Below are 24,482 nucleotides of genomic sequence, written 5' to 3'. Positions count from 1 at the left end.
TTTTTCGTTAGTTTTGTTACAGATACATTGTGTCTCTTGCGTAATTAATTGCATCCCAGTTCAATTCCAGTTCCAGTCAAACGGTTCAATTATTGAAATGGATTCCAACCAATCTAATAACGTGGGAAATGCCAGCGGACAATCCAATGGTCAAAACCAAGGTAACGTTCCAGTCAATCCAAACCAGTCTGGATACTATGTTCAACCTCAAGTTTTCAATCCAAACGTGACTCAGTGGCCTCATCCTCAATACTTTGCGAGTTCCACTCAGATTATGCCTCCGAATGGTCAACCTCCGATACCATATGGAACCCCAGGTTTCTACTTTCCAAATCAATCTATGGTTTATGGTCCACCTCAACCAATCCAATACATGGCTCCACCTCAAGGTAATTCTCAGTCGGTCCAGTCAGCACGAGGCACTGTTCAATCTAATCCTCCAAGTCAAACTCCGAGTCAAGCCAATAATTCGATTCACTCAAATAGCAACCAAACTGGCAATACTACTGTGATTCCGAACCCAATTGTTTCTCAACCTGGTACCTCAACTCAAAATATACAAACGAGTTCGAGTACTCAGGGGCAGAATACAAGTACCGACCAAGCCACTCAACCTCAACCAACCAATCAACGTATAGTGAATGGTCAGGGCCATCGCTTTCATCCTAAATCACGTAACTTTACTAAGTATCGAGAAGATCTGAAAGCCGTCAATCAAACTATAGATCTTCCAGTTACGAAAGCTTGTGCGAGGTTTGTATCAGCTCGAGGGTATAAAATAGGAAAAAACGTTTCTAAAATTCTAAACTTACGTAATAATGAAGAACAATCTCGTACCAGTCGTGCACATAATAGTTTATTAGAAGAGTTACACGAATCTATGAATAGACGCCCACAGAGTCAACCTCCTCAATACCAACCTCCTCAGCAGCAACACACTGCTACACCACCTAATATTTCCGATCAAGAAGAAAGAGAAGAAAGTGCTTTTACACTTGAGCAAACTCTGCAGTGGTGTGATTTTGACAATAGGGCTGCGTGTGAAAACATAGGCAAGGATGTCTCCAACAAAAATTTATCAATAGCTGCTATTTTAGATCCTCCTAGGAGAGAAGGCCAGGCAGTACGTCGAGTTTATAATTTTGATGCTCTTGATCATTCAATGGGATTTGATGGCGTTGAAATAACGGTTCCGACTCCAACCGAGAATACTGAGCTACAAGATCATATCAAATGGTCATTAGAATGCAATGAGGATCGTATCAAATCTACTGAGGATATGCAATTACGAATACGTTCTCTTGAAAAGGAATTGTCAGACACTAGAGAGGATATTAAAGATGTATATAAGAGGCTATCCACCCAAATCGAAAGAGGATTTCTATACTTTCGCGAAGCCATGATCAAAGATACCCGTACAATAAAGAATTTATTTCACGAATCATATAAACAAACACAACACATTAACCATGTAGCATTAAGTGGTATGAGATTGGGCCTTGCTGCTACGGACGAAATGGCAGAAATCAGACCTATGTGCGAAGATTTGTTGGATGCTGCAGCTGACACTTATGAGGTCTTACAACCCATGATTAAACGTTTCAATGAGATTAGTCCAGTCCCATTATTTACATCAAATGGTATACCTAATCCACCGCCAACTACTCCACAACCTCAAAATACCAATCCCCCGATTCCAGCAATTATGTACCCACAACCGCCACCAGTATACAATAATACGATTCCATCAAACGCTACGACATCTAACGTTACGTCAAATATTACACCAACTGCTACTAATGTATCAACTCCTAATAACGTTAACTCCGTCAACAATGTGGTTGATTTAACTCAAGATCAAACTCCACCAGGTATTGAAATTCTTAAGGAAAGTGGAAGGTTAGCTCAGACCAAGGAAGTTATGGAAAGTATGATTAATAATTCGGGATTAATTTATAAAAAATCGAATGGAGAAGAACAAATTGTGGAATTCCAACTTGGAACAAATCATCTCATGAAGACACCTGATGCTAATCCCAGGCAACGGCAATTAAGTTATGACTTAGACATTGCAGAGAAAAATAATTACAAATTGAAATCAAAGAATATTTTCGACAACAGACACAGGTTGACCAACACCAACTTATTTGAAGTAATTTCCTTTGTCCTCAAATTTGAACAACAAATGTGTAATAAAGGTGCATCCAACTCTCAATATATTGAATTTTTCAACGAACTCTTAATTAGTGAGGCTGCCATCAACTGGAAAGATTCACTCAAAAGATCATTTTCTTTTTATTATAATCATCGTACGTCATTCATTTTAACTATGTGGAATCAACAACAACACGAATGTGCAAAAGCACATTTCCGTACAATCAATTTAGCTACTGATTCAACTAAAAGCTGGGCTCTAGATTTTCTAAAATGGTACACTATCCTGGGAGATACTAATATGACCGATGACGATCTTATTTCTACCTTACACTCAGTCGTACCTAACAATATGCAACATCATTTTGGTCTTGAAATCACTTGCAATAGAGTAGCATTCGAAAAACGTATCCGAGATCTAACTATTCGACAGTTACCTACATCGTTACGACAACCCAATTCGTTACTATACCAATCTACCCCAATTCTGCCTGTTAAGAAAAACAAGAAATTCAATAAATTCGGCAAAGGTTTACAATCCAACTCCAAACCTAATCAGAACACCACTGGGGCATCCAATCAATCAGCGGCAGGAAATTCTGGTGCTCAACCATTTCGAACACAAGTTAATCACACGGAAATCTCCCAGCCGTCATCCTCTCAAACACAAAATGACGGAGACGATTTCCAACAACACCAAAATGATGAAAGTTCAAAAAACGGGGAAGACTCCGACTCCTCCGACGCAGAGGAGGGGACGGGGAACAACGATCAAGAATAAATAATACATTACGTAAGAAAAAAGAATTCCCATTTTCGGAATACGAGTTTTTCGGGGATTCTTTAGCTCAAAAATTGTCTGAAATAGCCGAATGCGATGTTACGTCTTCTTCAATTTTACGTAATGACATTGCACTTCGCGATTTACTACATCAAATCAAGAACAACAAATATAATAAAAAACACGCTATTATTTCATTTGGTCAACGCGAATTAAATAGCAAATTCGTGGATTTCAGTCAATTTGCTAAACTCTCAGATCAATTAATGGCTACTCTCATCGATAAGAAATTCCAAGATATTATTGTTCTATTTCCATTAGTTTTACCACCAAAGAACAACTTGCATCATGTACAAACCACGCGATGGCATGCATTTCAGAAGTTATTTTCTGCTTTATCAAAGTTACGTAATGTACGGGTCATTTTCGAAACTTCATTAATTTTCACATCAGTTAATCCAGATCCCTACATTGATGGCAATTATATCGTTGATGAAGATATGCATGGTAACGTAAAGCCTGATATCACAAAATTCTTCAAAAACAATGCCGGTATATTCTATCCAATACAGCAACTGAACGAGAAATTGAAAGAAGTTTTCACAGATGTAGCTTCTGTTTCCAGTCCGGTGATTATTCGTCCCAAATCCACGAATACCTCTGAAAAAGACAGAACCATCTACAATGAGTTATTTGAAGCCAATAGACTTAAGGAATACGATTATTCAAAACCTAATAATTACGATCCAACGTTTGATTTACCAGTAAACGCTTTCACTATTGATTTCCGGCCACCTATACCTGAACCCGAGTATGAATCTGACTACATTATCAATGCAACACGTGAACAATTAGCAATTTGGTATCACACGTATAAAACAGCTCATCTTAACGCAAAACGAATCCATAACAAGATCATAAACACTGATGAAGATAATATCGAAAAATTTGTTGACATTGATGATCTGGAAATTGGTATCTACGATAACTCCGACGGTTTCTTCAAACACGTACCATCTTCTAACGTAATCGACCACAAATACAAGCACGACGGGAAACGTTTCATTAAATCGAAAGATCTTGAAGATAACAAACGAGTACCAGCTTCTGAAACTTTAATCGTAACGAAAGAATCAAGAGTTTTAAGTGATTATGACCTGTATCTTAAGTGTAAAAATATCAATATCAACGACTTTGAATTACCCTACACTAAATTAGTTCAAGGAGCAGCAGGTTGTGGCAAAACGACGTACATATTGAGCAAAATACTCCACGATGGATCCGACTTAGTACTATTTCCAACTAAAGAAGCTGCTATCGATTTCCGTAACCGATTAGCCAAGAAATGGGGACTATCAATAGATGATGTCGAACTTTTACGTAATTATCGAACTATTGACTCATATTTAATGCATGGGAATGATTATCAATACAAACGTATCTTCATAGATGAAGCTTTACTAGTTCATTACGGTGCAGTTTTATTCGCTATGATGAAGTCACGAGCTAAACGCGCGGTGTTGATAGGAGATGATCGTCAAATTAAATACATTAACCGTTCACCTTTGAGGAAAACACAGTACCAATTAATACCCAATCAATTAATTGATGAAAAAGAACATCTATCAACATCTTACCGATGTACACTTACTACAGCTAAATTACTCACCGATTTATACGATGGCGGCATGTATTCAACATCTGTGGTTCATTCTGAGATGGAAATCTTCGATTACTACTCAGTAGACACCATTCCACGGGTCTCTGGGGCACAATATCTTGTTTTTACGCAACACGAAAAAGCCATATTGGAAAATAGAAAGTTCAAAGTCAATACGATACACGAGTATCAAGGTAAACAAAATGATCACGTTATTATTGTACGCCTCAATAAACAACGCAATCCTGTTTATGAAAGTTTATCCCACGTAATAGTAGCCCTAAGCAGACATCGTAAAAAATTGGATTACCATACCGTTGATTCTAAAGATCTGTTATCATCATTCATTCATCGCACGAGTAACTTTACAATTCACGACTATCGCAGCGTTAGAAAAGGTGATGGAGAAATTCCATGGAAAAATAATAATGAATACACGTTAGATTACCGCAATTCGAACATCAATTATATTCTAAATATTACCCAAAAAGGTGCTCAAAATGATCAATCCGTGTTATCTCAACTAAACCGAACCGAAGTAGAGATCAAAACAACAGTAGTCAGTATAGGCATTGGGAAAGGTAGTTATCCCGCACAGCTCGACACTGGGGCAACCCCTAACGTAATCTCTGAAGAAACGGCTAAGTATTTGATGGAAAATCACTCCGAAGATATGGATTACATTCCATTATCTGAACCAGTGAGTTGTGTATTAGCAAATGAACAAATCGTAGAAACTGCTCATTACGCATTGGTACCAACCATACGATTTGGCAAACACACCTTGAAAATTCCCTTTTACGTGATGAAAAATTGTAATCAAGTATTCTTAATTGGAATGCAAACGATGATTCAACTCGGGATTGATCCTAGAATACACGAAGGAGTAGCTTACTGCCAGCCTACACCAAAACATGATATTGATTCAATACCTTTTCTAAAACCAGAAGAATACGTTACGAAATTGAAATTAAATCATGTATCAATTCAACAATCTTATCTTCCAGATACTTACATGCTATTGAATCGAGCCAATACGTTACGAAAATATTATAAGCTGCCTGAGGGTGTTACTGATACAGGTCCAGAAATTTATCTCAATCGATTACGAGCTGACTTAGATGAAGCTGTATCTGAGAACCGAATCACTCTTCAACAAGCGGATCATGCGTACAATATTTTAGCTCCATTTAAAGACATTTTCAGTAAATTTCCAGGTCGTTTCAAAGGAAAAAAGGAAAAATTGGAATTTAACATACCCGAAAAAGAAATCATTTATAAATGTGGAAAATACAATCCCTCGAAAAAAATGATGGAAGCTGTTAAACGGGAGATTCAAATTATGCTAGCAATTGACGTAATAGAACCTTCCAACTCGAGATATATCAACCCTATCGTAATCAATATCAAAAAGAACGGTGAAATGAGGATCTGTTTAAATCCGGTGGATCTCAACCCAATTTTAAATGAAAATTACAACGAAGCAGGTCTTTTGGATCGTATTATAACGGAATACGCGGAAGCCAAATTTTTCAGCACATTAGATTTTGTTGCTGGATTTTGGCAAATAGTACTTGAGGAACATTTTCGTAAATACTGCGCATTCCAAATCGATGGTAGAGTATATCAATTCATAAGACTCCCGTACGGCCTAAAAATATCTTCTGCATTGTTTGTAAATCTCGTTAATGATATCATTCCAGACAGAAAGGGTATAACCAAGTACGTCGACGATATCCTGCTTCGTGCAGATACCTTCGAGGAGATGTTGGAATTAATGGTTGAAGTCTTTGAAATATTACGTAAGAATGGACTCAAACTAAATGCCACCAAATCCAGATTTTTCAGAAGAACAACGGATCATCTAGGATTTGATTTGGAACCAGGCATTATCAAGAAACAATCGAAGAAAATATTGAAATTTTTAGAGTATGTCGAAAAACATACAAACAAAAAGACCGGTAAATTTGAGTTGAAAAATGCCAACGAAGTACTAGAACTAATTGGATTAACAGGACTCTACAGGCGTTTCATTCCTTGCTATCAGCAAATTTTACGTAACCTTTACAAACTAACCGAAAAAGGGGAAGTATTTGTCTGGGGACCTGATCAAGAAGAAGCTTTTGAAAAATTGAGAGCAGAATACATCAAGGACTTTGTTTTAATTTCACCTCGAAAAGGATACGATTTATACCTAGACACTTACACGTCATCTGATGCGATGAATGCAGTATTATACCAAACTGTAGAAGGTCAAGACGAGATCGTTATGTTTACAAGCTTCAGCTTTAAGGAACACCAAAAATCGTATACGTTAATCGAACGTGAGATGTATAACTTAACAAAAACAATTCGCAAACTCCAACTGTGGCTACATGGAAGAACAATCCATGTAAGAAGTGACTTAAAATCAATCGTAGCCAATTTTGAAGTAATGGCCGAAATACACCGAAAAGCGGCCATTTGGATTACACAACTAAACTGTTACAATTTGATTTACGACTTACGTAAGAAACATAAACGCTGGTTTGGAATTCAAGCTCCTGAAATTACGTTAAATTACTGCAACTTTGCCAATTTAGTATCTATCGAACAAAATGTTGGAGATAAAATCAGAGAACGTCTCATATCAAGCTTACGTAAAATTGATCAATTCCAAAAGAAGGACAAAACTTGCAAAGGAATAACGTATCGATTAAAAGTCCCTGATGAAAGATTAAACCAACGTGATTTAGAAGCTAAGAAAAGATTAGCTATGCGATTCTCAATACATACTCAAAACGGCAAAGAAATCTTGATGTTCAATAACAAAGATGAAACAGTAGTTCCAGTTCTCCCTGATGAACTTTTTACTGATACGATGACACATCTACACGAAGTATTTGGACATGTAGGTGCGAATAAACTGGACACTCTATTCCGACGAATGTACTATTCTGCGAACTCAAAACATTACGTACGTTACCTTACTAGTGCATGTTTATACTGTAAAGCAAATAAGAATTACGGTATGAAGAAACCAATTGAATTTGCTTACGTTAACGCATATCGACTAGCAGACGTCTTATCAGTTGATTTATTAGGTCCTATTGCCAACGAGTCAGATGAACCAAAATACGTATTCGTAGCCAAGGATGTTTTCTCTGGAAAAATATGGTTACGGTTACTAATTAGTATTAAACAAAAAGCAGTAGCCGATACCATGGAAGAAGTTATTGAAGAAATCATTACGTTAGGACATAAAATACGAAAAGTAAACACTGATAATGCAGTACAGTTCAAGAACAATATCTGGAAGAAGTTACTCAAACGTTATCGTATACAAAATGGAAAATCAACTCCATATAATCCTCAATCGAATATTGTAGAAAGAACGATGAGATTAATTGGAGAACATCTTCGAGTAAAAATCAACCTTGATAGTGATGGAGCTTACACTCACCATGGTTGGCATCAGCATATCAAAACCATCGAAAATGAAATTAATCATCGTCCAAATGAAGTTGAAATAATCCCAGATGAATTGTGGCAATTACCAGAATTTGAAACCGGCCTACCTGTAAATTATGTACCCATCAATGCCAAATTTGAATTAAAAGCTACCAGACGTAAAATTAAAGAAAAGATTTTACCTTCGGTAACCAGTGCTGAGCTTATGGAAACACCATTAGACATGCTAAATGATGTATACATTGCCAGCGATGGATATGTGTGGATTTTTGTAGATGGAGCCTGCGCTGATAACGGAAGCGAAGACGCAGTAGCCGGCATCGGAATCTGCTGGCATCCAGAAGGTACTAAAAACGTATCTGAAAGAATCAATCACGAAAAATACATCAACACGAATAACTTAGCCGAATTAATAGCACTGAAAACTGCTATGGAAATAATGTTACGTAATAAAGTCACCAAATTATTGATATTTTCGGATTCGCAATACCTTACTACTGCAATCAACACAGAATACAATAAATGGAAAGCCAATCAATGGAAAAATTCGTCAAACAAACCTGTGTATCATAAAGAATTATTTGAAGAAATCGTAGCATTAAAGATACAATTTGAACATTTCCAACTCCACCACACGTATGCAAGACAGACCGACTACGGAAATTGCATAGCTGATCAGTTGGCTCGTAAAGCTGTATATACAGATGATTTTGACGATTCAAGGATTGATGAGATGACAGATCATCAAGCACTAATCAACCTAAACGCAGAAAAACGTAAATTAAAACGACAACAAGAAGAACAAAAGTTCAATGATAAACGAGGAGATTTACGATTACACCAACCTGGTGAACTGGTGATGATCACGAATCACAAGCAATCTTCATCGGATAAAGGAACAACCGAAAAATTGTATACAAAACGTTCTGGTCCATATCTGATCGTCGTACGTGCTGGAAAAAATTGTTATGAATTAGTACACATCAAATTTAGCGAAGATAAGAAACTGATAAGCGTTCGACAAATTATATCTTACCTAACGTTACATCAACTAGAAATGCTGCGTAAAGAACCTAAACTCCGTTCGAAGTTCAATAACAGAACGCTGGAGCAAAAAATGCTGGAATTCACGAACCAAAAAGAACTACTAGAGGAATTTGTTGCTAAATCTTCAACCAAACAAGCCAAAAATAACAACGATGAATTCAAAATGATAAAACGAAGCTTACGTAATAATCTGTCGACTGATAAGCAAGCTGAATTTGACTCAATCCTGAAAGAAGTTGTCAAAAACGACACAGAACGAAACTTGATCAAGTCCACTGCTAACCAAAGATACAACCTACGAAAACGGAATAAAAAACTAAATTATGATGAAAGTATTGCGCATGTTTCAACCAAACAATACAGAAAGCGGTTTCTAGCTATCAATTATCTCGTTGTTAAAATCCTCTCTGACTCTCAACGTACTAACTTCATCAAGTTATATTCGTCCGTGCGAAAACCTGAGTGAATTTTTCAAAATTGATTTTGTTTTGGTGCTCACTTACGTAATACCGATTGAACGTGTTGAATTTCACTTGCGAAGAATTCTTCCAGTTTCCAGTTCGTTATTATTTACGTAAATTGTTCAAGCAATATCAAGGTAACGTAATCTCATATACATATAATTAACATCGTCACAATTATGTTATGGAAGTTTGACCGCATGTGTAAATCCACAGATGGCTGACAACTCGACGAATGATTATTCCATCTCGCTTCCAACATGTGGCATTTGTAAGTTTGCCCTCCTGCCAACTCAAGCACTCGTGAGGACTTCATCATGTTCTCATGTGCTTCATGAACGTTGCCGTAAGGAAATAATTTATGACTTCGGACCTGAATTCCGCATTCCTACGCCTTGTATGGTGCCTATGTGCACTGGGCAGTTGGATGATCGAACCATTTATCCAGTGACTTTTACAGTGCAACGGTTTCCTCTATTGATCGACGAATCGGAGTACCTAGAAAACATGATAGATCTCGAGCGACAGCTGTCTGAACTACATGTTGAACATACAAACATCCGCAGAGAGAGAAGTCAACTAATGATAGAGCTTCACGAAGCTAATCATCGAAACTTACTTACTGAACGTAGAGAAGCTAATACGATTAACGAATTGCGACTACAGATTGAGCAATTATCAATAGAAGCACCAAGAACACAACGTAACGAAAACAGACCCTGTGACAATCGGAACGTACTTGCCGAATGCCATCATTTCTTACCAAGGACTTTACGTAATGTAATGGAAGTAATCCGGGAACTAGATTTACATATCTGTACAAAAATACCTCAGACGTTAATGGATTCCAACTCATTCGAACGAGATCACGATTACGCTTACGTTACGAGATACTTAGCAAATTCGCCATCTGGCAGCACTACGACTTACTTCCTAAACGGCGTCATGTGTATGGGCGATGGCCTAGTACACGACTTAGTGGATTTAGCGATTACTAATAACCAAGAAAGAAGAAAAAGATGGAGGACTAACTCATTATCCAGAACCGGAATCACAAGAAAAACATTAATCGAAAACATCGACAAATATTTGATCAGAATACCGCGATCGATTCTAATTTCTTTCGGCGAAGCGCAGATCGACGATGCGGCAAGAAAGCATGAAACCTACGACGACATCAAGGCGATAATAAAACATCTTATCTACCGCGGCGTTAATCAAATATTCCTAGTACCTATACCGAACAGAAGAGTTGGATCAATTAATCACCGTGCGAGAAATTGCTACAGGGCATTTCTACAAAATCAAGCAGATGGTGTTATCGTACACTACCTACGAGGGCTGGAAGAAATCATTGATGAGCAAATTCCAGATTACGTTATCGGGTCCCAATCTCTAGTATTGTCACCAGAAACACATCTACAGATAGCTTTATTCTTAATCGAACGATTTGTTGCACATGCAGACTAAAGAAATCTCTCATCACTTTCACGTAATAAATTTAGTTCAATAATTAATCTAGAAATAGAAATATCATTATTCTTTATGTTATAATTACCAACTGTTTACTCTACGTTTTATTTACTTTGTAAAATGGATGATATGAAGACACCGGGAAAATATCGATTCACATTACGTAAGATAAACCTGTAATAAGAAGAAATATATCAATTTTAGTTATTAGTTATAATCTATATCAAGAAGAAGAATAAAATTATCATTTTCCTTACCTGTGTCGAATTATTTTGATAACATACGTGTTCAACTTATAACCTGGGTAAAGATGACAAAAGTCGAATATCACTCTCAAATTAAGGAGAAGTAAATTTTAATTCATCACTACAAATTTCAACAACCACTCGTAAAACAAAAATTGCAACATACAAAAACATTCAAAGTAGTTATCAGCTGAGAAACCATTTTCCAAAACACATGAAAGACAGTGGTGGGGATCTTTTCCGTAAACCAATCAGAAATGTCTTCTAACACATTTCAAAAGTAAACAACTAGTTGAATGTGTTTTGTCCGAATTTGAGTAATTGCCGTACCAAAGTAAATTAAAAAATTATCAAAACACTGTGTTAACCCATAACTGGAGTATTCTAACCGGTAACATCGTTTATAGTGGCGATTTTAATATCGTGTCGAAATGAACAGAGACAAAGAAATGGATCGAGAAGGTAAGCTTCAACAATCACTAAGATACCAAAGTAAATGATCAATAAACCAACATTAAACACGTGAAAATGTTCAACAGACGTAAAGCCGAAAGTATACCGCGAATTAATGTCAGCAGCCGAACCAATTCAAAATCTAATGACCGAATATGGTAGAAGAAATATCGAACTAGAAAAATCAATCGCAATGAAGGATGATAAAATCGCGACATTGGAAAAAGACCTAACCCGAATGGAAAAACGGTTCCACCTAAACGATCAAGAGCTACGTAATAAAGAAAAAGGTTACAAGATTTTAGCAGACGATTTCCGAAAAGAAAAAATGTTCCAAGAGAATTACCGTCAACAATTGGAGAAGAAGCTAAAAGACAGAGACGAACGATTACGTTACGAAGAAGGGGAGAAAATCAAACTCGAAAAGCGAATTGCATACCTAGAATCGAAGTTGAAAGAAACCGAACGCGAATGTAATCAATTAAGACAACAATTCAACGCTGAGTATACAAAATCACGTAATACAAATCGAGAAAGGTACTCACAAGAAATCACGTCATCGTCGAAACAGCATCATGAATCCAGTAAGAAAAGAAAGATACATAGCGACGAAGAATCCAGCCGTGAAAACCATAAACGCAAAAGCGAAGAAAATCGAGAAAAGCCACGATTACGTTATATTAACTACAACCCGGTGATGTACTACGAAGGAATAATTTTCCATGACAGTAAAGTAAAGACGCAGATGCCTATCGAAATCGACGTATTTTCTTTAATGAAAGACTGCAAAAAGCGAGGCTTCCAGTTTAATCAGTCACTATTACGTAACGAAGTAGAAGACTTCCATTTCGAATGTCAATGGGATTACGTATCTACGTATCTACACAAAGGTCCAAAAGGAAACATCATACGTTTATTTTACATCAACAACTACCTCACAATTGGCGACAGTTTTTTGTATGCCACAGTACGTCAAGGTTTACACAAGAATAAAGTTATGCAATCAATTTACGTCGGTAGCGAACTAGGAGGAGGAACTTTGTCTCCAGGACAAATCAAAAGACAATTAGCAGAAAACCTACGTTATATTACAAGCAAGGTGATGATATCATTCGGCCTACACGACATCGACACGGAAATTTACCAAAATGCATTGAATAACACTCGACAAACATTGGACCTAATCATCAAAATGGGAGCGAAAGAAATCATTGTATTCCCGCCAATCGAACCATTTCAAGATGAAGAAATGCAGAAAAAAATTACGTGGTTCAAAGACTGGTGGAGAAATATTGGAAAAGAATATACAGATGTAAAAATTGAATATCTTGAAATAGTAGAAGAACTTAACATCAAATATCCAAGACCGACTTTCATAGACTCTCGCCGAAATGTGTTTATTATGCCGCAGGCATATTTCGAAGCTGTAAAATACCTCGCACCAAAGATTCATAGGTAACTAACGTAATAAAAAGGATCGAAGTTTACTATACGATGAATATATCCAAATGGCTCGTTAAACCAAAATTCAACATACCACCTGTTAGGTTATCTTTATACTAATGGAAGAATCAAATTTTACGTTACAAAAAATCACTACTCGAAGAAATTCGGATATTCTAATTACAGAAGTCGATTGTAAAATAAATATTTTTTTTGTAGCCGAAGAAGAGGCATTTCATGTAACGTTTGCTACATATGATTTAGTCGTAAGAATTTGTTACCACATTTGTTCATTTATTGTTAAACCGAAGATGTATTATTGTCATTACGTTAGAATTTATTTTGTTTGTGAATCATTTAACCATTTATTTACCAAACATAAAATAATCAAGAAGATCAACAAAATTCAAATTATTTCATAGACACCACACCCACCAAACATAGGCAAACGAGATATTCACCACAACATCACCTCTCTAGATGAAATAGACAATAAACAAAACATTGAAACACATTGTGTAATCAACCGTAAAGAAAATAAGTAAGACATAATGTGCTTTGCGATGACATTTAATTAATTCAACGTGAAATTTTAATGATATCTGACGATAATAACAAAGAAGAACGACAAAAGTGTGACCGAAGAAAAAGCTGATAATTCAAGAATTTAATTCGAACGAATACGACAAGCTTTTCCAATCTACAGAATAAGGTAACTCAATTTAATACGGCAATACATATGATAAACCAATCAAGTATTTACAACAATATATCTATTTGTCGATTAGAATGGCGAGCAAAATGATAGACGATTCATTAGACCTGACCGAATATGAAGCGAGCGTCAAAATGCCGATATGTGCAATATGCTTACTACTGATACTGGACGATGAATACTCAAAAGGCATAGCAGTCCTCGATCGGTGTCGACACATTGCACATCAACGATGCGTTAACCTGATGACCTGCGTAATCATCAGCTGCGAGGAAAAAGAGAATCCAGGAAGATGCCAGATCCCTAAATGCAAAGAAATCTTCGAAGTGGAAAAAACTCGTGCAATTAGGATAGCAACCGACGATATGGCAAGTGTCATTGCTCGATATGTAAATTACAATCGTAACCTGAAACTCCAACTTAATGAATTAGAACAAACAGTCGAGGACCTACAACAGACGATTAACACCCAAAGCAATGACTTAGACCAGAGAGATTTTCGGATACGAAACATGGAAGAAGATTTAGAAGGATTTAGGAAGCTTTTGTTCGACAAGGAAATGAAACGCGTTTACGAAGAAATGAAAAAAGAAGACGGAGTCAAGCTAGGAGATGAGTTGAAATTCGAAGAAGATCAATTCGGACACAATCCTCACCTACGAGACGTGATGAAAACTGAAATTATGACTATAACGTTGGAAAACACTCAACCATCAGCGTCAGGATTAAATAACGTAACGCAATCAACTTCGGAATGCTTGCATCAGTCCATTTTGAACCCGAATAACGTAATAACAATTGAAAACGACATCGAACCCATCTATATCGAACCATATCAACATTGGAAAAACTTAAAAGACAACAACAATTTTTATTACGTAACGTTCAAAGATCCGATTGAGATAAGACCGATGGTGATGCACAACAGAAAAACCTACGACATACCGATCGAATACAACATCAACGAATTACGAAGAGAATACTTCAAGAAAGGATTTTATTTCAACAGTGATGTAACAACACGATATTCTGAACGATTTACCGACAAAATTCAAACCGATTTTATCACCCAATATACGTACAAACACCCTCGCGGATATAACGTTAAATGCTACTTCATGGGAAACTATATGATGGTCGGCGACGGGGCACTCTGCGCCATGGCTTGGGAAGGCCTATACGAAAACAAGCCTTTACGGACAACTATGATGAATTCATTACTACTGACAGGCACGCTATCCCCGAAGAAACTAAAAAACCATCTCATACATGCTATTAGACAATTGCCTCCCATGCTAGCAGTCTCCATCGGAAACCACGACGTCAGAAAAGAAATCTATCGTAACGTAATAAAGAACACGAAGCAACTACTACACCTAATGATCAGCAAAGGTGCCAAGAGGATTCTACTGATACCCATGATCTATTCCTATGCAGCCATGGAGAAATATGCGCTAAAAGCAGAGCAGTTTAATAAATGGTTAAAGGAAGAGGCGGTGAAAATAAAAGGCGCAGATCTTATCTATATGGAGCAGTTCGAAGAATTATACCAGAAGCACCCGATCCCATATTTTATAGATCGTCAAGAAAATATCTTCCCAACATATACGGCAAACTATGAAATGGTTTCTTTAATAGCAACAGATATACACGATGAAAGCGAATTATTCCTGACTCAAGTACCCGAACAACCTGATACGATAACAGAAGAAAGATACAGAGAATACGAAGAACGCATCGGTATCGAAACATTACGTAATGCTAATTAACGTAATAAAGGATATCCTGCATGTATACTATTAATATAGTAGTTATTAAGATAACGTAACGCATCTAATAATTCCAGCAGTCGTGGAAATTTCAATGATGTTCCTTACTAATGTCCTAAGTATAAGTCGAAAGTTTCTTTATGTTTTTACTCGTTACTTATTTTATAGGAAATAAAATAAAATTTATCATCGTGAGAGCAAATTTCATTTATTTAAAGAGCAATCTCATTCGTTAGCACAACTCCAACAACACACAGCAAAATCGTACAAAGTGTTCGAACAAAATAAAAAAACCAAACATGAAATAACGTGAAAAATAAAACCACAGTTAAAGAAGTTACAGTGAGACATTGAGATAACAAATGGTATTTTATTTCGTACAGGTACAACAGCTTAGCAAAGTTCAAAAGTTTAATGCTACCAAGAAGTTATTACAAATAACACATCGAAAATAATCCACCAAGACAACAGTTACACGTAAGTACAAAACAATACATCAATAAAATATGTATAAAGTACATTGGATTACAATATAAAACGTCCAACAGACTCTCAGACACGTGTAGCAAATCGTCGTGCTTGGCCAAAGAAAAACTTTCATCTTACGTAATCCGAATTCGACTATTTCTAAGCGTATCCAGTTCCGTTCAATCCTGGGCTCCAGATTTCATCTTCGTAACGTAATTCATGGAAGAAAAACCGTATTCTGAACCAACTAGGAAGAAAATGGAAGCAATACGAGTAAACATCATTACTTGCTCAAGCTGCAACAAATCACTTGGGCAAGGCCCAGACCAAGACCGGACAAATACGAAATTAAAACTAACTTCGTGTAGACATATCTATCACGAAAAATGTCTAACCAATCTATATATGGCTTACGCACCCGGGACTGAAAAATGCGTATTCTCTAACTGCAATACATCACTGATTCTTGCATCTGACGTCGAGATACAAGCAAATAACATCCAAATTACGACCGTAAAAGATGATTCAACGTCACCGGCGACTTTAGTAGAACAACTATGGAAGTTACGCAAAGAGAACCAAGAGCTGAAAATAGAAAATAACGATTATATGAACGAAGTCGCTAAATTAAACTCCGACGTAGAACATCTAAATGATCGAGTAAAAGCATCAGTAGAAAAAATCATATACCTGAAAAAATGTGAATCAATCGATAACGTAACACCGGAACACAAGTATGACAATCCGATCGATGAATTTATACAACCTTTAAGCGATGAAGAACAGAACCCGGCAGAATCAACATCTAACGAAAAAGAAATCGATGAATCGCAATTCGAACCGAAATACGAAGACACATCGGACGAGGATACGAATTGGAAACATGAACACCTACAAAAAGAAAAAACAGATGAATTCAAAATCCCGCTGGTTAAATCAACTATTACGAAAACAGCAACATTACCTGCTAAATCTTCACCGAAGAAATCACCACCGAAAAAACTATCATCGCCAACCAAAACCAGCAAAACTATGATTCAAATACGCCGCAAGTCTCCTGAAAGAAAACCGATTAATACAAAAAATCTAAAAGTAATACTTAAGCCATCAGGTTCACGATATGTACCAAGAACGCCTTTACGTAATACTCACCGACGAAATGCTATCAATCGATATAGAACGAAATATGAACAGAATAAGTTCGAGTCCATTATAGATAACAACCAAACTCGTAGCCCTCTCAAGCCAGGACATTTTGGAGCGATTCGTGACGTAAAAAATTACCGAAATCGACTAACAATCTCGACCTATGACAAAAAAGAACAAGTAGTTCATTTACCAGTAACCAGAAAGATTTTTCAAGAAGAAATCAGAAGAATGACACTAAAAACATCCATACCTGATGAATTCGGTTCGACGTGTAGAAAGTTTCGATATAACCTATACACAACTGGAGCTACACTTACGTTACGAAATAAAGGAACGGAGACTATTTTCTTTTTGCAGCAGTACTGGATGCTGGGCGATGGCCTGGTACATCAAATGGTCCATTTTGCGATAGCCGGTGATCAAGCTTATACTGAAAAACTAGAATATAATGATTACGTAAATGGTTTTATATCAACAACAGATCTAAATAGATCAATTTCAAAAAACGTAACGAAATTACCTAAAAAGGTGCTGATATCGATAGGTCATAAAGATCTTCATGAAAACGCCAACGAAGAAAAATTGAGAGACGATTTTAATGCGCTGATCAAGACATTGAGCACTTCAGGCGTAAAGAAAATCTATGTCATACCACCTATAAAACACACGGTACATAGTGATAAAACGAAAAAATTTAGAAATTGGCTAGAAGCTATCAGCATCTCGAAGAAAGATACACATAACACCAACTATATAAAACAGCTTGAAAGTATACTAGATCGAACGTTACCGGAAAAGATAATCGATAAGTGTCCTTTTCTTGATCACCGTATCATTCTGGAGGCTGTCTTGGGTTTACTACCTCTTCTTGCTGAGTAAACATCTGTAAATACGAAATCACGTTACAAAGTATCGAAAATATAGAACCTTATCAACCTTACGTAATTCATACTTCCCGGAATAAAACAGACATTGCAACATGAAATCGATCTACAGCTCATCACATGGAACCTGAAACAATAAATAAATTCATGTTAGTCATAGAATAAAATAACATAATAATGTACGAAATTTATACATACTGTAATAGTCAATAGTTTTCACCACTAATGTATGTCCATTAAGCACTTTTGATTTGCCTTCGGTACTTTGATTCATACGATGTAAGGTGACTTTTATTTATTTTTTACAGATATACTATTTAGATATTATTTCACTTTATTTTACGTTTTTAATCTTTAATTTATCCAGAAGTTGGATACAATTTTTTTTTTCTCTCGTCTTCTTCTACAATTTTTTTATTATTACTGCTTTTTACTGTATCACAGTTGATAAGAAGATGTTTATTTTATTATTTTGTTCAATTTATTTATTTCAATAGCAACATGTAAACACCCGGGGCAAAGGATAGGGCACATAGGACATTCTCCCTTTTTAGTTGTTAGAGTGGTTACATATTCCTATAAGTAATCACTCGGGGCAATGTAAAGGGAGGAATTGCGCCATTTTCCGTCGCTTAGGTGAGGGAAAATTGTTCTCCTTCTACCTTTCGCTCAATTCTCTTACGTAACCACGCTATCTAGCGGTTTAGTTCGCGTTAGTGAAGTGTTTCACGTTATCCGATCACAACTTCAGTCAATCACGGACTCACTAAGCGAGAGCTTAGTTTCCATTCGATAGATAGGTCGAGGTGCGGAGCCCTATCAGTACGTTCGACGTATGGAGCACGTACTTTCCACCTTATAATTACTGGGATATGGAATATCTTTTACGTAATGGACTATCGGATCGGATCGTGGTTACTCAAGAGATGAACTGCAGCATCTCTAAATTCTCTTTTTAGAGTCATTCATACTGGACCTGCCCTATCCGGCATGAATGCCCTTGTCCCTGGGTGGTGTTTTTAACACACATTTGCGACCACATGTACTCGCTTCCTTTAAATCAAATCGTAATTCTATTTACGTAATATATTCAGACTATTTACATATAATGCTTAATAACCAATAAAGCTAATGTAACGTTATAGTCGTCCGAGTATTCATTTATATTATTCTATGTGTATAATTTCTCATCTCATATTTATCTCCGAAGAGTAGGTATACGAGGCGGTAAATCGCCAGTGCCTATCTGTGCGTAGCACTAGGTATAGGTCTAACTAAGTCGTTAGGGTGAAGTTAGACCATGTAAGACATTAGCACCGCAGGTGCAAATAAAAAGTAAACACAGTCTTTACAAGTTTGCGAGACACGCGATTCTCAAAGTACCTACTACCTACTTAAGTACTCAGAATTATTGCTGATTTCGAAGGGATTTTTTTTGGAAAAAATTTGAATCCAGAACTTTTAAATTGATATGAATCGATGCCTACACGTCACTTGAAACTTTTAATGATTTTGACCATGTTCGAGATAATAAGGTGAGAGCCCCGAGAGCCGAGTGGTCAAATCGAGAAAAAATTCAGGAAATTTGATTTCAACACCTTTAACTTATTAACGATCAATGTATCCCACTCCCTCACTTTCTTAGAAAAACAGTCGTAAGGAATCTGAAAATTATTGCACCCAAATCATAAAATAGATGGTGCTGGAAGCCTTTCACAAAAAATTTCCAATTCCTGAATCAGAATAATAGGTACCTAACTCAAGTCTCAAGAAAATCGAATTAAGCAGCCAAAAAGTCGATCAGAATTTCTTATTTTTTTTTCTACGTCACGATATAATCAAAAAATGAAACTAAACTAACGAAAAAGTGTTCTAATTCTGCATCAGAGTTCAGAAATTGCATCAAAAATAAACCGAATACTCCGGGGGAAAAATCCTTTTGGTCATTCCACGTCAATTGGACCAAGAAGTGGAAAGGGGGGGGTCAGAGATTTTTTTGGAATTTTTCCTGTGGAAAGACCTTCCGAAGGGATGACCAACGGCTGAACGGCACGAACTGCAGCCCTCTGGCCCTTTTTTAAAGGCTGCTAGGGGGTGTCAAAATATCATCCATTTCAGCAGTGGATTGCTGGATAAACGCGATATCTACAAAAATGGAACTTTTTTCAATAGTTAGGGGTTTTGAAAAGTTATTTGGTGATGTTATAAAAATCAGTGTTGCCACTTTTTTTCGTACAAAAAATTAGCTCGAAAAGTTTCAAAACGTAGTTTCTATATCGTTCCGACTCTCAAAAATTCTGAAAAAAATATATTATGGACAACTTTTCGAACAACATATTAAAAATTTGGCATGGCTTTATTTCGTAAAATCGATTTCAAAAAATTGAAAGTTTCCGGACAATGCTATTTTTTGATTTAAAACAAGAAAAAAAGTTTTGACTGGTGAAGTTGACCCATTTGACCCCTATCTTTACGTATCTTTTGAAAAAGTTGAAAAGCTCCTTTCACTCGATGAAATAAACTCATCACAAAAAAATAAAAATTCGAAAAAATTCAAAAAATAAACGAATTTTAATTTTTTTTTTGCTACAATAGTGTGATTTTTATCAACTTTTTCATGAAATATAAATGTGACCCTTAGGAGGGTCCAACTGCAAATCTAACTTCATATTCGTGTTCAGCAAGTTCGATTCATATGAAAACGATACCCATATTGTCGATCTTCTTTCGCCCCAAAATTGGGGGGAGGGGGTGCCTATGGCCCCAAAATCAAGTTTTCAAGAGGTTGGTTGGTTTTATATTGTTTTTAGAGGTCCGCATGCAACATTTCAGAATTATATCACTGGCAATATCGCTTTTTTTGGTGGTTCCATGGCACAAAAAATGCATTTTTGAGTGTTTTTTGAATTTTTGAAGATGACCCACCTGGAGAAAAAATTTGAAAAAACTACCAATCATAGTACTCATGCAGATATATTTTTGACAGAAAAAAAATTTTGTGTGCAAGAATTAGGTTCGGAGATACGGCGGTTTTAAATTTTCTTTTGTCAATATCACCCCCCCCCCCCCGGGGGCTGAAAAATTTCGAAAAAATTCATGTGCATAGACCCATGTGTCCCGTGCATATTTTGGGTAAATTCAAAAATTTTCATTCAAAACTCGTTGACGTATGATTTTTTCCCCGAAAAAAGCGTTATTTGGCCCCAAGGGGCAAGGGGGGTCGGGTGGGATAAATTTTTTTGGCTCCAACATGTTTTTTAAAGGCACCCAACAATGTTTCATCGAAATTTCAAAAATCCGAGGACAGGGGCATTTCACCTATCTTATCCGGGAATACCCTTTTGAATGTGCCCCACTACCCCACTTTTTCGGAAAAACAGCGGCAATTTCAATAGACCAGGTATTAAGGAACGAGTAGGTACCTACTGTAAAAAGATTTAAGAGAAATCGGAAAATCCGAACCAAATTCATTTTCGGTTTGAATTGGTAAGCAATATGTTTTTTTGTTTTTTGTTTCCTAGAAAAATTTTCGTGTCCAGAATATGAAAAAGTATAAGTTTTTAAACGGGGGGGGGGGGGTTCTCAAAATGATTGTCCCCAGACTGGAAAATAGCTGAAAGCCTTTCACGAAAAATGCCCAATTTCCGACTCAGAATAATAACTTAAGTTTGAAGAGTCTTCTTCCTTCTCCTCCCTTCTCTTGAAAAAAAAAAATCAAAAAATTAAGCAGTCGAAAAGACGATCAGAATTTCTTAATTTCTTCTTCTACGCCACGATATAGGTAATCAAAACGTGAAACTAAACTGAAGAAAAAGTGTTCAAATTCTGCATCAGAGTTCGGAAATTTTATCAAAAATAAACCAAATATTTCGGGGGAAAATCCTTTACTTTCGCGAACAATGTTAGCTTTTTTCGTTGTTCAGATATTTTCAGTTCCTTTGTAAAAATTCCCGTTTTCAAATGAAAACCTAAGTACTAGTCCCTCATCTCGGTGTTCAAGAAATCCTATTCCTTATATAACATCTACAAATAGAAAATTTGAATTGAATTGTATTGAACAGCCTATTGAAAATTCATTCATTTCAATTTGAATAAAAAAAAAATGGAAATATTTTCCAACCGCGTAGATGATCATAACAACTCTAATGATACTTGAAGCCGTGTTTATTGGAAACGAAACAATCGACGAGAAACCAGATACGAATAGTGAGCAAATGGCATGACACCAACCTTTCAACGAAAACTGACACATTATCAACAAAAAAACACGACTACACTCAACAGGAAGGTATACAAAAATTAATGGGATGTGAAAGGCTGCGCTGATAAACACACTAAAAAATACGAAGAATTAGCACAAAAGACAACTCGACCACGGACCACACCAACATCGATCAATTACCATCTAACGACGCGACGTAGTACCAAGAAAAATGTGTGGAGTATGTACTTCTTGGAATAAGTACATTAGAAAGAGTTTACGTACCTACATTTTGCTGGAGTGGTAAAAATTATGATAAGGTTATTTTATGCTTAATGATAAATTGGCAAATCTTCGGTACCTATAATTATTATCTTATACAGATATCGATAAGAATTTCCTCTGAGCTCGTACGTTACGAAAAATATTTACATAATCATCTCGGACCTGGGACGGATATCGATAAGAATTTCCTCTGAGCTCATATACGAAAAATATTTGCAATCAATGCATTTAGTACGCGGTATTATTAATGGTAGGTAACTACTAACTAGGTACCATAGAGAACCATAAGATAGACGAGGACAGATTAAGCGATGCGATAATCAATTACTTTTGAATACATATTCAGAATTCCCTGAATCAGCATCTACATAGGAAAATTACTTACCTTGTTGAATTAAACTCGAACTGAATTATTATCGTCGCTGCTAAAACGCAAATCAGCTACAAGCTTGAGAAATGGCATTGCATGGGATTCGTAGGAAAATAAAGCAGGCGATGTTTTGTTCCAGACGAAATCTAATCGTAAATCGAGGATTTCCTATCCAGATCAGCAGGTCGTCATAACTTGAGCCTGAAACAACACAGTTCATTTTAGGGAAACTTTCGAAAAAATTTAAAGTTTGCTATCAACCCGAATCAAAAATAAAGTCAGGTTCGGATCCACCTGCATACATTTCACTAAATTTTTCATTAGATATAAATTTCCGTTTGATGGTCAATAGTGAAGAAATCATCACTACCTATTTCAATTTTAGATTCCCAAGAGGTGAGCTTAGAGTAGATAATTTTGGAGAAAAACAGATTTCCAGCCAAATAACTTAATTTTCAAGGCTTAGTAATAGGTATCTCATTGTTAGTCTCATGTTATTCTGGATCTGGATATTAATCGTGAAATCTGAAAGCTCGAGACACAAGAGCCCTTCGATCAAAACTCATGAAAAAAATTTCAAACTGGTGGCACAAAGGAAACATTCAAATGAAATACATATCAGCTCGATGGTGCTCGCGCTCGTGAAGAGGTGACATGGGTTCTCAAAGAGGCGGAATTTTCGAAAAAAGCTTTGTTGTTTCACTCTATCTCAAAACCCAACCTGTTTTGAAAAATTTGGTCCAATTCTGATAGATATTATTCAAAATTTCAAAAATGACATTTCTGAGTTGTTGAAAATTTGAAAATCGTTTTTTTATTCTTCTCAAATATTTCGCATTAATTACTTATTAGACATGCTAAAACATCGAAGGACATAGTATTTCTGAAACTAGTAGAATATTTTCGACCGCTACATAGTGCCAATTTTACAAAACCGAATTTTGATAAGTTTTTTCGGTCATTTTTCTTGGTTTTCTAAAAGTTAGCATTAGCAATAGTGATCTAAAAATGGATACCACTGTATTCCAAAATAGTCTCCCGTTTTCATAAATGAAATTTTTTGATCATCTGGCATAATCGATACGAAATATTTACCTACTAAAAAAATATTTTCAAACCACGAATAAAATGAACCCAAAAATAAGCGATTTGCAAATTTTTATTTTTTTAACCACTATGTAAAACCTGAAAAATTGCAGTTGGATTTTCGTGGAAATGACAAATGACGCAGATTGGCATAATTTTTTTGAACCAAGCAATTTCCCTTCATGGTTGAGTAGGTGTCAAAAGTGAAAATCCCACGATTTCATTCGAAAATTCCTCGTTTTTGAGGACCCATATTCCACCTTCAGGAGCACCTCAAGATCTAAAAATTTTTCTGAGTTACTTTCGACTTAAAATGAAGGTCTCTATCTGAACTTAATCACAATCCTTAGGCATTTTTTTTTTCGCGATTCAGCTTAGTTTGGCATAA

The 24,482-nt window shown here is 36.2% G+C and overlaps 1 protein-coding gene across 1 annotated transcript in view; it reads right to left on the bottom strand.

Annotated features, from left to right (window-relative positions):
* LOC135848510 (uncharacterized) overlaps window positions 1–24,482 on the bottom strand; it is a 37,910-nt gene that overhangs the window by 9,721 nt on the left and 3,707 nt on the right. The window contains exon 2 of the mRNA XM_065368427.1: window positions 23,024–23,209. The gene's annotated coding sequence lies outside the window, so the exon portion shown is untranslated. The remainder of the gene's footprint in view (window positions 1–23,023; window positions 23,210–24,482) is intronic.

This window comes from Planococcus citri, chromosome 5 (assembly GCF_950023065.1).
Source record: "Planococcus citri chromosome 5, ihPlaCitr1.1, whole genome shotgun sequence".
NCBI lineage: Eukaryota > Metazoa > Arthropoda > Insecta > Hemiptera > Pseudococcidae > Planococcus > Planococcus citri.
Note: the sequence above shows the minus strand (reverse complement) of the source record. Positions and strands in the feature narration are given on the sequence as shown.